Source organism: Acomys minous (genome assembly GCF_964271855.1).
Source record: "Acomys minous genome assembly, chromosome: 13".
NCBI lineage: Eukaryota > Metazoa > Chordata > Mammalia > Rodentia > Muridae > Acomys > Acomys minous.
The window spans coordinates 72,902,465-72,915,607 of NC_140495.1; the positions used below are offsets into that span (position 1 = coordinate 72,902,465).

General features: G+C 38.3%; 1 long non-coding RNA gene across 4 annotated transcripts in view; it reads left to right on the forward strand.

The window, feature by feature from the left end:
• LOC311582243 overlaps positions 1-13,143 on the forward strand; it is a 73,884-nt gene that overhangs the window by 59,968 nt on the left and 773 nt on the right. For all 4 annotated transcript variants that reach the window (XR_014774046.1, XR_014774047.1, XR_014774048.1 and 1 more), the window contains one exon: positions 10,890-11,056. This is a non-coding gene — a long non-coding RNA (uncharacterized lncRNA). The remainder of the gene's footprint in view (positions 1-10,889; positions 11,057-13,143) is intronic.

The window sequence follows — 13,143 nt, forward strand, 5'->3', positions numbered from 1 at the left end:
AATCTTTACATGACTGCAGACACACAAAATAGGTATATAAAGCCAACTGCTTGCCGATAATAAAGAATACATAAATTTATTTTTTTTCAATGAAAATGAAGATTTAATTATAACCCATGTGTTATTTAGAAAGGAACTCAGTTAAAAATTCTCCTGTTAAGATTGTAGGAGAGAAAATATCCAACTGTGGAAGGAACATATGAAGGATTTTTTATAATAAAAAGCAGAAGATCATAGCTATTATTTGTTGTTGTTGTTTGTTGTTATTGTTATTGAGTGATTGGAGAGAAAGTTAACTCCGTAAAATGTTGTTCATCTTAATGAAATTCCCAGAATACAGAGGTTGATCCTTGGGGCTCGCTGGACGACCACCATGGCATAATCCTCGAACTTCAAGCCAGTAGATTTTTTTTTCTCAAAAATCAAGTTGTTTAACATCTGAGAGACAAGAATACATAAATTTAAATACTTTGATTTACTATTTATTAAAGACTACAAGAAAGTTACATACAAATGTGATGGGTGTGTTTGTTTGTTTTTACAAAAATATTTGTCTTGAAAGTCTACTTGATCTATGAAGCGTACAGACAGCATCTTCTGTGTTTTATTTTCCAGTGAAGTGTTTTATTTCTGGTTATATTTTTGCCAAGCTTCCATGCACCTTTGAAGGTGCTGGGCATAAAACCAAACTTTGGGTGAAAAAGATTTTTATATTAGACATAAGCCTTAAGAAGAGTTGATCTTTAAAGCTTCTCAAACTAGTCAATAAAATCAAAAGAGAAGAATGTTAACTATTTACTTTTCATGAACCCCAATAAGGACACAATAAAAAACTAAATGTAGCAGCTAGAAAAAAAAACTTGACCAGTATTTTTTATTTTATAATTATTACTTCTTCGAATGCCACATAAACACACACTGAAAAATGGGAAAAATGTTTAGGACCATTTCAGATGTTGCTGGACAAGCTGTACTCTAAGCCAAAAGTCATTCGACATTAAAACAAAACAAAACAACAACAAAAAAACCCCCAAAACTCAAGTTAGCAACTTAAATGGCAATTTTTCCAATGATACATTCTAACACAACACTGTCTCAAAGCACAGAGTTTAACACATTGAAGAAGAACAGTAGGAAAACATTAACAGTTTGTTTCCGTAGTTAAACCTTTACAATTCTATTAAAATACAAAATGCTGTATGACCACACAGTAGTAGTCACCTGAAATCTGCTAGAGGGGTTTCAGATAGTGTTTATTGGCTCGACATGCAATGTACACATGTGTGTTCAGAACCAAGGGGCACTGAAGTCAGGATGAAACACAAACACCACCTCAGATTCACTATGTATATGGTTTTAAATACTTTTTTTAGTCATTGCACACCTGGAGTCATTTTACTATTGCCTTGTTTTTATTGCTTACCCCAATATTCATCAATTCCTTGTGGGGTTTCAAGTCATGGTTTAAGAATCCCAGGTCTTTCTGCTCTCTTTGTATCCCTGTGTGAACCAAGCTCCTCAGGTTAGTGAAAGTGGAATTATATGACTTTTGCCATCTGAGGATAATGGGATTCCTTAATTAGTATTGGTGAGGATGTATCACACACTTTTAAAATCTGGACCTCTCCTATCTTTACAGCAGCTGTGTCACACCGTAGACTTCTAGTATGTCTGGGTCACTATTCCAGGGCTTTGTCTTCACTTGTTTGTGGATTTTTCTTTTTGTTTTGCCTTGTGATTGTGGTTCTGTGGTCTAATGCATGTACCCTACTTCTGACCTACAAAGTAATCTTTTACTAAGCCCTTTTGGCTATTATTGTTACTTAGAATTTTTAGTTAAAATTTTTTCTGGATACTTTCATATTTTATATTTCATATTCATATTATTCATTATTATATAAATTTCATTTAATTCATCTTGAGTATACTCCCTACCTTTACCTTCCTTTATCGATCTTCTACCTTTGTCAAACACCTCATTTCTTCTCAAGAAGTATTTTCCAATTCAAATCTTTTTGCTTTGTTTTATGATCCACTATGTTCAACCAAGGCCAAACATGTGATCATAGCTTTGAAATTATCCATTGTATCCTGGCATTCTTGCTAGTTGGTACACAACACAAGATAATGATTTCTCTGCTCCCAGAATCCATCAGTAGCCAACATTTCAGAAGCAAAGTGTAGAAACCCACAGTCACTATCCTTATCCATGACTGACTGGTAATGGGGCCAGTCTTGTGTAGATCCACTTCAGGCATCCATAGGTATTGGGCATGCATTTCCTCTAATGAAAAAGGTTCCCAATACAATGAAAAAGTCTGTTGACTTCGTAAGCATTGCACAACTATCTTACATCATACTGTAGCTTATAGTGTTCCTAGCTGGGTCAGTCCATAGATTTCATCTCTTTCCTATACCTTGCTTAATACTAAAACTGTCTGGCATCAAAGTCAGCCAAGAGGGAGGAAGCTTCTAGCTCAGTTTCAGCTTTCCTAGAGCTTTTAAATTGAGCTGCCATTGAGTTCCTATCCTGAGTCCAAGAAATTAATTATTTGAAGTTGATATTTAGAACTTATATCAATTCTTACAATTAATACTGTGAGGTTAAGCTTCATGTTCTTTTAGAAACTGGAGATTTTTTAAAATTATTGATTCCATCATTCTACACATTTAATATCTATTCCACTTTCAATTCATGTATTGAATTGAATTTATACAATGGAATCCATCCTTTGCCAAAAATCCTTCATTCTAATACCATATTTTCAAAAAGAACATACTTATATTTCTTTTAGTACATTCTAATATTACTTTTTATTGGACCACTGGTATGTAGATAGATAGATATAGATAGACAGATATATACATAGATATTATTATATTATTTATTATTATTATTATTATTATTATTATTATTATTATTATTATTGTCATTTTTACAGGATCTATAACTACCTAGGAGATAAGTCTGTGGAAATTACTACAGGAGATAATTACCTAGGTCAGGTTAGCTGAGGAGATACATTCTAACTGTAGGCAGTAACATTCCATAGGTTGGGGTCCTGGACTGAATAAAAAGAAAGGGAGCTGAGTATAAGCACCCAACACTTTCTGCTTCCTACCTGGATATAGTGTGACCAGCCACCTCTTGTTTCTGCTGCCATGCCATCCTAGTCATGATGACTATGTCTCCTGAAACTGTAAGTTAAGATTAAGGTTTCTTCCTTAAGTTTCTTCTTGTTGGGTATTTTGTTACAGTAGCAAAACAAGTTACTATATAGTATATGAGAGAGTCATGTTAAGGAATTGGCTTACATGATGATGTAGCAGGTTCCAAATCTGTTGGAAAGGTTAATAGGCTGGAGACCCAGAGAATAGGTCATGTTTCAGTAAACACTTAAAGGTGACTGCTGAAAGAATTCCTTCTTGCTCAGAAAAGGACATTAGGCATATGAGAGAGGTCAATGTGCTCCATTTGAACATGCCAATTGGAATGGTAATCTCATAGTAAAAATAACCCCAGAAAATATACTGGCAAGCAGACATAAAAATAACCACTTCATTTACTCCTATGTGCCTCAGTAGGAAGGAGCTATGCATTCGCAGGAGATAGTTGCTATTCTGAGCTCTAAGTCTTGAGGATTTCTTCTACAATGCTTCTGTACTCCTTTAATGAAAGCAAACTCCCAGAGAGTTTGGCAAAGCTCATGAAGCTTATATCTTGATCCATTTTTACTTACTCAGATACAAAGTAAAATATTGTTACTTGAAGGAACCAAAAATTTGATACATAGATCTGAAAGGTGGATGAATTAAGACATGGATTTTATGGGTCTTGAAAAAGAATTTGACATTTTGATGTCAATAATCTTATATTACAAGGGGAAGTTGATGGCTTTTTCAAATAGGTGGTCAAGTCATTAAGATGTAATTAATGACAACACTGTCTTTGAGGCCTGAGATGATATGGCATAATGTGAAATCCTTTGTTATTATTATTTTTGAGAGGTTGAAGCATCCATGTGAAAGGTTCACCAAGGTAGGTGGGAAGTTCTATAAGAATAGACTTTGAAGCAATAGTTGGGAACATCAAAAGGCAGTACTTTAAAATAAATAAACTTTGGACATGTAGGGGCAAGAGAATTCCATGGACTGTCAGAAAACTCTTCCCTTCAGGTTTGCCATGTCAGGTGTCCTGCCACAAAGATGCATATTTTATAGGAATCCTTGTACAAAACTGTCATATCACTCTTGAAATTAATCTCACACACAAGCAAAATGCAAAGTTCAGGATCCAGAAGAAAAGATGCCCTCTTCTTGATCTGCAAAGACAGATCCTTGCTGGCATGCCAATGGAAGAGGGACATGCTTTGCCTGGTTACAACATTCTAAAGAAATCTTTATGATATTATATAAGAGAAAGAAGCTTGAGGTGGCTCTTTGGAAATGCTACAGAGTGAGTGACAAAGGCCAAATTAGTTGCCTTTGGTGGGACAACTTTAGCTCATGTTTGGCTCTCTGTTGTGAACACCAGGGGAAACCGACTCTGTTGATCAAATAAATAATCTGGATAGAGTCTCCAATATACTCTGCCTTCCTTCAGTATGAGCTTCCACGTGTACTATCTGCCTTAGTCGGTGTTCTATTACTGTGAAGAGACAACATGAGCATGGCAATTCTTATAAAGGAAAGCATTTAATTGAGACTTGCTTCAGAGATGTAGTCCACCATCATCATGGTGGCGAGCATGGTGGCATGCAGACAGACATGGCGTTGGAGAAGCAGCTGAGAGCTCTATATCCAGATCTGTAGGCAGAATGAAGAAAGAAACTCCAAAGCCCATTCCCAAAGACAGAGTTTCTCCACCAAGGTCACACCCTCTAATCCTTTTCACGTGGCACCACTCCTTGATGACCACGCATTCAAATCTGTGAGCCCATGGGGCCATTCTCATTCAAACCATCAAACTGCCTTAAAGTAGATCTTACTTTTCAGAGTAGTCTTTAGATAGATTATGTGGGCAAAAATGAACATAAAGAAGGTTCCTTTTTTTAAATGTAAAATTGCCATTCTCTGAAGATATTATGAAAATAGTGCTTGTGGGACAGTAGGGGCCTTCAGAAACTGTCATCAGCCACATCTTTTTCTCTATATGTCAGTTTTCTATTGATTCTAAAACTATTCAGATATGTCTTCTTAGGCCTTTGAGAGGCATTAGGGTTACCGGGGAAAGAAAACATCCTTTATTTCACTGCCATTAGCTTCGCCCATGTAAGTATAATGACAGCTGGGTGCTAAGGTATTAATTACACAGCAGTGGGGTCACTTTGCCTCTCCCCAAACAATTACCCCAAATATCATCCCCCTATAAGAGTTACAGCAACCATGAGTCCACCCTTCCTCCCACGGCAATGAGAATTTCCATTATAATATGCCTTAATTTTGATTTTGTGATTATTTTCTTCTGAGCATCACTTCTTCATTAACTTCTCTGCATCGCTTATGTCTCTCATTATTCTCCAGCACCATGTTTTTTGGCCTTCCTTCTTCTAATCAGCGAGGCCTAATTTTTGTTTGTTTGGTTGGTTTAGGATGCCTGTGGCTATTGACAACTTGATCAATGCAGCCTTCATCAGCAGATGAGGCACTCATCTGTAGTACTATGGTCAGCATTTTCCTCACTTGGCAGAATCACTTGTTCGTGGATTGTGCAAGCCACTGATGATGTGTTTACTGTTACTAATTACTGTCATGGTTTGCACACATTTGGCACGACGCTGCTTACTGTGTGTTTATTCTGTGCAGACACTGTACAAAACACCCAAGGTATGTCATCTCATTTAACTCCTTTGATGAGCTCTGATTTGCAGGTATTATGTCCATCTGTCTGAAGCATCTGATAACAGAAATTTAGTAAAAGCCGATTAATTATTTTAGCAACATTACAAGACAATCTCCAGTAAGAAGGGCACTCTATGCCCTAATTTTTATGCTGACTAGATAGTTTCTTTGGTCACTTGTCATATATTATTTTAAATGGGACTACACTGGAAAGCTACAAAAGGAACATCAGTTTCTTTAGTTGACATTCACTTGTTTCAATGGACTCCTGGTGACCACCCCCAGGACAAATTTCAGAACTCTATGGTTGCTTCTTTATAATAGTAGATTCTGTATCAAATAATTCTCTGTTGAGCATTCAAAATCCACTTCTTTCTATCGCAGGCACCAATCTGCTTTCAGACAGCAGTTTCAGAGAGCTTTAAAAGTTAAACTACAGTTGCCTTTAAGGTTCTGTCCTCTCTTCTACTGCAGGGTTTGGTCTCCACAGCTGCCTGTGAGGTTTGGTTTGTCTCTGTTGCATACCACTTAGTGTGTAGACCACAGGTTGAGATCTCCTGTCTTCTCGCTTCATCATTACCTTTGAGACATGGGCAGTCTCTTCAGCACCTACCAATCTTAGTTTGTTCCTGTAGAAAGTGAGGTCTACAATGGAATTTACCTCATAAGAAGTAAATGCATAAATTCCAAGAAGTTCAGCAGATAGGTAAGAGTATGTGACCTGGAGCTGAGCCAACTTAGCTAGCAATGTGAACAGGTCTGCCTGATCCTGCCTTACACATCTATATAAATAATATATAAGCATTCATATAACACATGAGAGGAGGAAAAGATGATTTGAACAAGATAAAACAAAGACATGAAACATCTAAAACTGTGTGTCTACCAACTGAGTTATTTTTACCACAAAGCCTTCCCTCCTAAGTCCACCTATCAGAAATGGCTTCCCTTCTAGACATGTAGAGCATATACTTTAGTTAAGCAGATAGAAATGGATATTTAAATTGTTATATATTTTTTCCAGTTTTATAAGTCTCTCAAATGAGAGTTCAAGTCAACATTGCCATCTAGTAAAAAATTCTTACCTTTAACTCTATTTAAAAGCTATTTGCATATGTTTGATTGTAGGGCTTACAGGCTATATAAATATGGCTGCTCGGAGATACCAGCAACTTATTCTTATTTAGTTATTCAACACACACACACACACACACATACACACACACACACACACACACACACACACACACACACACACACACACACACACATTGAGAGCCAACTGTATACCACTACTGCCTTAACATACGGCACTATCATAGCAAACAAGATATGAGGACTCATGCATTTAAATCTGTCAGCTTGGGGTTAAGAAATATACTGGTGAGATATGACAGTGAGATGATAGAAATGGAAAAAACTGGCATTGAGTTGGTAAGCTAGATCATTGGGAGGTCAGGATGTTAATTATTTTAGAAGGAGGCCTCGGGTATTCTTCCTTCAGTCCTGTTCCCTTGAGAAGCTTAGGTTTTTGCTTTTCTGTCTCATTATAGCTATCTGCCTTTGGCTTGCCCATCTCCTTTGACCACTCATCATGCCTGTGGCATCTATTGGAACTTTTACTGTATCTTGGACGTTTGCTTAAATTGTGTCTCTCCTTTAATATGTACCTCATATTTTCATGGGGGAAATTGTGAGAAAGAAGTTTAGCCATTCTTAATATTAATAATTATTGCTTAGAGAGGTAATCTGTTAAAGATAAGGAAGGCTGTGCTAAGTCAGCCCACTGTTTATATTTATATGATAATCATCTGTATAGTTCATAAAAGCTAATTATCCCCCAAAGTGTCAAAATATGTACACAGCTACCTGTAGGTCATTTGTATTCTCTGAGCACTGTCTTTGCAGGAATGAGCACGAAGAGGAGAGATTGCTAAGCACTGAGAGCTCCATCCAAGAGCAGATGATACATAAGCTGCTGGCGAGTCAGGAATTAAAAAAAGGCTTTGCTGCTGGTCGCGCTCCTAAGAAGGCAGGATCAGTAAAAATCCTGCAGAGAGACGCTCTGCTTTTTTCTCTCTCTCTCTCTCTCTCTCTCTCTCTTTTTTCTTTCAGTATTTTGGGGTAGACATGCTCCAAGACTATGGTTTTAACATATTTTGATGTATTATATTATCCACTGACTTGATCCTATTCTTTATTGCATCTGTCAGCTCCTCTGTCTCTAGTTATTTTTCATGTATTTCTTTTTTACCTTGGGACTCTGGAACCGTATATTCAAAGCCCCATTTAACATACTGTGGGGAAGTTTATTGTACTGAACACCATCCCTATTGGGAATACTGTGATGGTTAATGACAGAAGCAAACACTCTGGATCACCTTCAACTTCTGAATCAGATCTAGTCATCCCAGACTTCCTTTTTTTTTTTACTTTTTTTTTTTTTGAGACAGGGTCTCTCTGTGTAGCCTTGGCTGTCCTGGACTCACTTTGTAGACCAGGCTGGCCTCGAACTCACAGCGATCCACCTGCCTCTGCCTCCCGAGTGCTGGGATTAAAGGCGTGGGCCACCACGCTCAGCTTCAGACTTCCTTCTGACATGTAAACTAAGGCCTTTCCTTTCTTCTGACCCTTTTCTACTCCTTGTAAGCTTAGATAACACCTACAAAAGCAAAAATCCCAAAGCAGAACAAAACTGATTGTACATCAATCACACTCTCATTCCTTGCTTGTTTGTTTTTACTAACTTTTTGAGATGGGGCCTCTTCTAGTCTAGGCTAGCCTGGAACCCAGCCTGGGAGTCATTCAGCAGCCCAGAGTGGTCTGGAACTCTTAGCGACTTTGCTGCCTCAGCCTCTTGAGTGCTAGGATTACAAGTGTGTGCCACCATACCCATAATCCTACTTAGCTGAAGACGGTGGCATGCCTAAACATTATTCTCACACAGCTGAAGGTGTCTGTAACATATTTTATAGAATTGTATATTATATAATTTTAGAAGTGTTTCATAAAGCTCACAGAAATCACAGAGACAACCATAAAGCCAAGCACAGTACTTTTAAAGCCAAGGCAAGACAGAAAGTTGAGTAATAGATGTTAATTATCTAACAGGAAATCCGAGCATGCCGTTAGCCACAGATAGTTTCCAAGTATTCACTAGTCTACTTAAAGTATTGATGTTTCTAGAATAAACTTAGAATCTTGGAGTGAAAGATCTTGGCAAATATTGAAAATTTTCTTTGTTTTAAACATTGCAAAGTTATGGCTGGAGATATTCTGTTTATAAAATCCTAGTTGCTCTTTTTTTTTTTTCCTGAGACAGGGTTTCTTTGTGTACTCCTGGAACTCACTCTGTATACCAGGCTGCCCTTGAACTCAGAATCTGCTTGCCTCTGCCTCCAAGTGCTGGGATTAAAGACATGTGCCACCACCAGGTTCTAGTTGGTTTTAAGAGAAGGATCATGAAGGATCACATTTAACCAGGGAAAGGTTTTATTTGTGGCCTCAGCTGACTAAATTGGCTGATAACATCTTCAGTGAATTGTCTGGCTAAGATTTGCTTATTGCTTTGTTACATTATGATAATGGTAATAGAACTTTATAATTTCTAAATGAATTTTAAAAGTAATTTTTGGTATTGACATAAAGAAATTTAAAAATAAAAACTGAAATGAAGTTTCAAGTTATCTACAAGGTGCTGCTGTACCTGCAGTGTGGCCCCTTCTGCTATTCATGATGTCTCGTGGGACACACAGAGGAGTCCAAGACTCTGGGGACAACAGTCATGGCACTGTCAAAACAAGATGCGTAGACTAGGGGTTAGAAGATACACTCCAAACCCAACCAAATGCCGTCCTCTCTTCCCACACGAAAGAAATACAAATATTTTAAAAGGTATTTAACATACTAAGAAGCTAACTTTTCAATAATAACACTAAGTGACCATGTGCTAGTGATTGCTAGCAGCATCTCATGAATGATTTATCTAACAGTATACATTGTTTTAATGTTTGGCAGCCCTAAATGGTAGAACCTCACTGAAACACGGGTCCTAAGTGTCATAGTCTCAGGAAATCTCTTGGAAGGGTAGTACCTACTTGTAGTGCCTGTAGTTTTGATTATTGTCCTTAGGGGATCATTAAGCAACAGAAGTTGATTTTATTGTTGATGTTTTTAAGCACAAAGAAACTCACAAAAATATCAGCCATCAAAATGCTGTGCAAGGTGGTCTGCTAAAGCCAACTCTGAAGAGTTAGAGCTGTCACAGGTAGACTTGCTACCTCCAAACTTTGCGTTTGTTTCATTTTCCCTTTTCTATTGTAATCCTAGTATGCTTTTGTTCTCGTTTCTGCAGTTGGTCACATTGATCTTTCAATTTCTTCAGAAGTTTCTTCAGAATTAGCTGGGAAAGAATCCTGTGTCTCAACATCAAGTTTTAAAGCTTCCTGAAGCCTTTTCTCACATGTTTAAAACCCAAAGGTCCATTTATGGACATTGCTTCCACAGATGAGCCTTGCTGGCCTCTAACCTCCCAGTGTGCATGCAGCAGTGTGTATCTCAACAGACTTCCCAAGCTTGACTTCCCTAGCATCAAACTAAAAACTCTGAACACTGCTTCCAACTCCTCTTCTGTAGGCTTCCAACACTGCCTGCTCTCATCAGAGTAAAACCTTACCTGGGTGACACTTGTAAGCTGCATCTACATTGAGGTGGACACATGACTCAGTCAGGAAAGTGCTGGGCAAGCGTGAGGACTGTGTTTACATCATCAGGTATCATTCACTGGCTAAGCATGGTGATAAGCATAGGATCTAACTACTGGGAAGTCAGAGAGAAAACATAGAGTTCATTGGCCAACAAACCTAGCCAAGTTAGTGAGCTCCACACTTTGTGAGACACCCTGTCTCGAAAACAAAGAAACGAACAAAGAACAGTGTGGTAAGAAGCTGATGCTATAGATTTATAAGGTAAAATAGTCAAATAAGGTCTTCAAAAGCTTCAGAGGCCTACAGAATATGGCACTTAAAGATGTTTTTATTACTTTAAAGATTCACTGGCAGTAAAACAGGTTAACTCCTGGTAACACCCAGCCTACCTCAAAGAGGATGATGAATACCAAAGAACCTCCTTATGGATTTGGCTTTAAATGTGTCAGACCAGCCACAGGGGGAAATGTCCTCATTTCTGCCACAGACAGAATTCTGCCTAAAAATAGGTAAGTTTAGATGCAGGCAGAGTAGATGGCCAAACTCTGCCAAGACAGGGTAAGCAAGTCCTCAATAGTTTCTGCCTCACATATGTGCCTCTCAGATATATTGGGCCAGAAGGCTGAAGGTGATGCCCCAATGTTACAGAGAGTGTTGGGGTGATGGTTCAGGCAGTAAACTGTCTCAGTCATTTTTTTTTTCATTTTGGAAGCTGCTAACCTGCACTTCTGGTTCACTCAGATATTTAAGTCTTATTCCTTCTCAAATCTTTCATGGGGTTGAAGACCAGATAGTTTAGTCTTTCAATTAAGCTTAATAGGCTAGGAGTTAAGATGTTTTTAGATCAAGATAGATGTTTCAAGTTAATAGATATGAGATATGATAGATATTGATCTTCATTCAGAAATTTAGACCTGACAAGATAGGAAAGATATTTACTTCAAGTTTGCCAAATAAATAGGCAAATCACTATGAATGTAACATTTATATAATTCCTGATTGTCTCATGGTTCTTCCTGCTGTATGTAGTTTATTTTATTCATGTGTAATAATATAAATGTACATGGTAAAAAGAAACATATTTAAAAATTTAAAGATAAAAAAAGAAAAGGGAAAAAAAAGAATCTGAGGAAAATACCTGATGTCAATTTACGGCCTCCACATGAATGTGCATCACATACAAGTACATGCACACCTATGTGCATCACCTGCACACAATCCTGTATATACCTACACAACCATGCATGTATACCATTCACATGCACAGAGAGAGGGTGGGGAGAGGAGACAGAATAGAGAGAGGTAGTGGGAGAGATGTAGAAACAGAGAGCAAGAGAGAGAGAGAGAGAGAGAGAGAGAGAGAGAGAGAGAGAGAGAGTGAAACATAGAAACTGAGAGACAGAAACAGAGAGCAAGAGGCAGAGACAGACAGACACACACACACATACACACACACACACACACACACACACAGAGAGAGAGAGAGAGAGAGAGAGAGAGAGAGAGAGAGAGAGAGAGAGAGAGAGAGGTTAGGGTCTTATTATTTGACTACAAAAGACTGGGGATGGCAGTTCATGCTAACACTGGGGTCTTTGGAGTTCTCATTTTCTAGCTGGTCTACACTTAGCCACTAGAAACTCATCAAAACTGCATTTGCACGTATCTACTAACTGGTAGCTCTCAGGGCTTCCATTCCAGTGAGCTCTTGTCTTTCAGAAGTCCCTGTGTTCATCTGCCCAGATTTCAGGATAATAGATTACACTGTGATGTAAATTCTTTGAGGAATTCACAAAAATAACTTACTCTCCATTTGGGTTGTATTTTTCTTTCTTTCTTTTTTTTAAAATACATTTTTATTAATTTATACATATTACATCTCAGTTGTTAGCCCATCCCATGTATCCTCCCACTCCTCCCTTCCTCCCACTTCCCCCCTACTCCCCTCCCCTCCCCTAAGTCTGTGTCTGAGGGGGACCTCCTCCCCCTGAATATGCTCATACGGTATCAAGTCTCTCCTTGGTGACCTATTATCTTTCCTCTGAGTGCCACCAGGCATCTCCGTCCAAGGGACATGTTCAAATATGGGGCACCAGAGTTTGTGTGAAAGTTAGATCTCCTTCTCCACTCAACAGTGGAGAATGTCCATCGGCTAGTCCGGGTAGGGGTTCAAGGTTTTTACTGCCTATTTTTTCCTTGGCTGTTGCCACAGTTTGCGGAGGGCCCCAGGGCCCAGACTCGCCTGTAGTTTTCCAGGACCCACTGGGTCCTTCCATTTCCTCTTTCTCCCAGGCTTCTCACACCTAAAGTTTCAATAGGATGTCCTCCCCTCTTACCCACTATTCTGGTAGGTACAGTTTTTCATGGGGACGTACACCTTGGACTAGTGTCTCGATATAAGTGAGTATATACCATTTAGCTCTTTTTGCTTCTGTGTGAACTCACTCATTATGACAATTTCTAGTTCAATCCATTTGTCCACAAATTTTGGAAATTCCTTGTTTTTAATAGCTGAGTAGTATTCCATAGTGTAAATGTACCACAGTTTCTTTATCCATTCTTCTATAGAGGGACACGTAGGTTGTTTCCAAGTTCTGGC